This window comes from Branchiostoma belcheri, unplaced genomic scaffold (genome assembly GCF_001625305.1).
Source record: "Branchiostoma belcheri isolate BF01 breed outbred unplaced genomic scaffold, Haploidv18h27 scaffold102, whole genome shotgun sequence".
Classification (NCBI taxonomy): domain Eukaryota; kingdom Metazoa; phylum Chordata; class Leptocardii; order Amphioxiformes; family Branchiostomatidae; genus Branchiostoma; species Branchiostoma belcheri.
Window position 1 is genome coordinate 1127753 of NW_017802403.1, and position 3965 is coordinate 1131717.

The 3965-nt window shown below is 41.2% G+C and overlaps 1 protein-coding gene and 1 long non-coding RNA gene across 2 annotated transcripts in view; both read left to right on the forward strand.

Annotated features, from left to right (window-relative positions):
* LOC109474657 (ADAMTS-like protein 2) overlaps window positions 1–3965 on the forward strand; it is a 44706-nt gene that overhangs the window by 28486 nt on the left and 12255 nt on the right. The window lies entirely within an intron of this gene.
* Window positions 2213–3965, forward strand: part of LOC109475054 — a 1890-nt gene continuing 137 nt past the window's right edge. Inside the window, exons 1-2 of the long non-coding RNA XR_002140514.1 lie at window positions 2213–2407; window positions 3251–3930. This is a non-coding gene — a long non-coding RNA (uncharacterized LOC109475054). The remainder of the gene's footprint in view (window positions 2408–3250; window positions 3931–3965) is intronic.

Genomic DNA, 3965 nt, shown 5'->3' on the forward strand with positions numbered 1-3965 from the left:
CCTTCTGTACAAGAGTGGACCAGGAGATACGTTGTCGTATCCTTGGGGTATTTTTTATGTAATCCTTTAAGGATCTGGGATTTGTTTGCATTTGTTCGGAATCTTCCTGTATCCATGACTGTGTGCAGTTGACCAAAAATGCTTTTCTTGTGTCATTAATGCAAATTATCCCGTAACATCACCAATTCGCACACATGACATCGGGGGACATTGCGGCACCTGATAAAAGTCTTTTCGAGCGAAACGCTTGTCGTTTTGCGAATTCCAATTTTTTAGCCAAAAACGCTTTTCTTGTGTCATTTATGCAAATTATGCCGTAACATCACCAATTCGCACACATGACATCAGGGAACATTGTGGCACCTGAGAAAAGTCGCTTCGAGTGAAATGCTTGTCGTTTTGCGAATTCCAATTTTTCAGCCAGAAATGCTCTTCTTGTGTCGTTTATGCAAATTATGCTGCAACATCCCCAATTTGCACTCATGACTTCGGTTCAGGTATGTATCTCATTCATTGGAACGACTCAATTTTGTGGATTGAGGCAAAAAAGCCATTTCTGTACAAGAGTGGACCGGCAGATGCGGTGTCACATCCGTGGGGTATTTTCATGTATCCTTTAGGGATCTGGAATTTGTTTGCATTTCTTTGGAATCTTACTGTATCCGTAAGTGTACAATTGACTGATTCATTCAAAATTGATACAAAAGCCACATTTCTGTGACTCGGTTTCTAAACAATCTGATACAATGGCATCCTTCATAGTGAATCCACCAAAAATTAATCTGACCCTGCCCTGCATCCAATTTTTTTTTTCAATTTTCAATGAATATGGTCCTTAAAGGATTTTTTTCACGAAAATGAAAAAAAAAAAACATGTCTCGAGATCAGGTATTCATCTCATTCATTGGAACGACTCAATTTTGTCGAGTGACACAAAAAAGCCATTTCTGTACAAGAGTGGACCGGCAGATGCGGTGTCACATCCGTGGGGTATTTTCATGTATCCTTTAGGGATCTGGAATTTGTTTGCATTTCTTTGGAATCTTACTGTATCCGTAACAGTGTACAATTGACTGATTCATTCAAAATTGATACAAAAGCCACATTTCTGTGACTCGGTTTCTAAACAATCTGATGCAATGGCATCCTTCATAGTGAATCCATTAAAAATTAATCTGACCCTGCCCTGCATTCATTTTTTTTTTCAATTTTCAATGAATATGGTCCTTAAAGGATTTTTTTCACGAAAATGAAAAAAAAAAAACATGTCTCGAGATCAGGTATTCATCTCATTCATTGGAACGACTCCATTTTGTCGAGTGACACAAAAAAGCCATTTCTGTACAAGAGTGGACCGGCAGATGCGGTGTCACATCCGTGGGGTATTTTCATGTATCCTTTAGGGATCTGGAATTTGTTTGCATTTGTTCGGAATCTTCCTGCATCCGTGACAGTGTGCAGTTGACTAATTTATTCAAAATTGATTCAAAAGCTTCATATTTCTGTGAATGTGTCCCATCTCGTTTGTTTAGATTAGTCAGTTTGTTTGTAATAGGAGACAAAGCATTTCTTGCATAAAAATGATATGCCCATTACCGCAAAACATTGACCAATCTTCCTCAAATCAACTTTGTAGGTTTCGAAATGAAGTCTAAACATCAGCAGATATTCATCTCATTTTGGCGTAAAATGCAATATTGGTAAATATCGCAAAACATTAAACATTCCTCAAACCACAAAAGGCTGACAGTGGCGTCGCAAAGTGGAAAATCCAGTAACTCAAAGGATCAGAATGTATAGCGAGTTCCCTTCTGCGCCACGGCGGCCGCCGAAAGACTAGAAGAGGATGAAACTATCACGGAGGTACCGCCATGAAAATATGGACAAACGGTGCAGACAGTGACGCTGCGAAGTGGGAACTAGTCTGACAGTCGGTTGTATAATACAAAAAGAATTACGCAAAGGCAAAGCAAGTTTTCCTCCGCGTCTTGGTGCGAAAAGCTTGAAGAATAGAGAGAAAATAAGACAAAAGCCGCCGACAGTGACAAATTATGCCAATGTGCCAACTACTATATGGACGGCGAATGTCAAAGGCCGTCACACACAGCCCGTGGCGCCTGTTGTACCCGTCATCATGCCGGTCGACCAATCAGCACGAGCCGCATGACACCCCATGGGGGCTATGCTCTCTGTCAGTCGCCTGGCCGTTAGTCAAGCTGTAATCTCAGTTTGCTCCTAGTCAACCGCTCCTAGCAGTTCTTCCTAGGAACACCGCTGTCAACTGACCGGTCCGCGCTGTGTGAAAGTTCCAACAGCAGCAAGAGTTAAGAGTATTTCAAAAGAGGAAACGCCGGGCCACTCCGTTGGGCCGCTACAACGCTGCACCGTCAAAGAAGGACATCTGGGGGTAAGATAATTTCAAATTCTTAGAAACCACCCGATATGTGTAACGAAGGGTCAGTTCTGTGAGCAGTCTCAGGGTTGGCGAAAAATTTCGAAGTTTCTGATTCTCAAACACCCCCACTCAAACACTATTTCCAGTGTATTCAAAGGTGCAAAATAATATTTGTAGATATAATTTGGTCTTTGTTTTATAGTAAACTGCTAAGCGTACCCTGTTCTCCAACAAAATTTGTTCGAACTAGTTGACTTTGCCCAACTACTAGTATTTTCGTAACGCCATAAGTTTCGTTTCGCTTTCCCTGTACCCCCAAATTTTCTGTACCTACTAAAACCTCGATTTTGTGTTCGGATACTAGTAGCTTATTTTACTAGTTTCTCCTGGGGTAGTCTGTTTTTTTACACTTCCCCATATTCCTTGTACCAGCTTGTGGCATCTTACCCTGCTGTGCATGGGCTACCCCCATTAATTATGCCCGGCCATCTGTGGACTGTATTGTTATTCAGAATATTTTATCTGATAGCCTTCCTTCCCAAAAGTACTTTACTCCCAAACTTTTTTTTTTGTATTCCGCATTGCAATGCAACTTTAAATTTTGGCTTCGACTTTTACGTCTGTGTTTGCCCAATCGTTTCAAACTTGTGGTCTAATCAATGGTAACAAGGACATTCTCCTGGACCTATTCTCCTTGGTGGTAACAGCCCTTTTTGGAAACAGGCGAAAATACTGTAGTCGCATTTGCGGGGATCCGTATGTCACCCGTATATAGTATTCAAGAAATATATCAAGCTTTTCATTGAGTTGAAACCTGTGTGTGAAGAATCTAATACAATGTGTATTTTTTTGCAGTTATTGAAGAGGAGACAGTTGGCAGGACCGGGAGTCCTAACCGCCGAGGACTAAAGGTTCCTGGATGAGAAGAAAAGAACCGGGCGTGTTCGCACTAAAGAACCATGTTCAAGGTCTCCACCAAACGTGAGGAGGGCGCATCTGAAGACATAAGGGGACTGAACAGGAGCACCAGCAAGAGACTGAACAGGAGCAAGATATTGAAGTGGAGCACTAGCAAGAGACTGAGGAGAAACACTTAGGACTTAGGGTTGAAAGGGAGGAAGAGAGTCCCAGTGAGAAGGACAGTTCAGATAGTGAAAGTGAAGCTGCTTCTTCAGATAGTGGAGATGAAGATAGTGGAGAATTCAAGTGTTGTAATTGTAACCTTAATCATAATGCATTGCTAGGAATAGTATGATTTTTGTTTACCATAAGAGGCTTCTTTTTTGTGCTTGCAAAGATGTAAGTTAGAGTTAGTTATGATGCAGAACAGTAGTGATGTAAAGTAAATGTAATGTGTGGAAATAGGCATGCTGATGTCCGTGTATTTTATAGCATTAAAAACAAATTCATGTGTGCAACTGACGAATCTTCGCATCCGTGTCAAATACAGGAGAATTCAGCCTCGGATTTGTGTAGAATACGCGAAAATCCTGATTTCGTATCTGCATATTCGTAACAAATACGGGAGAATTCAGGTTTCGGATTTGTGTAGGATACGCGAAAATCCTAG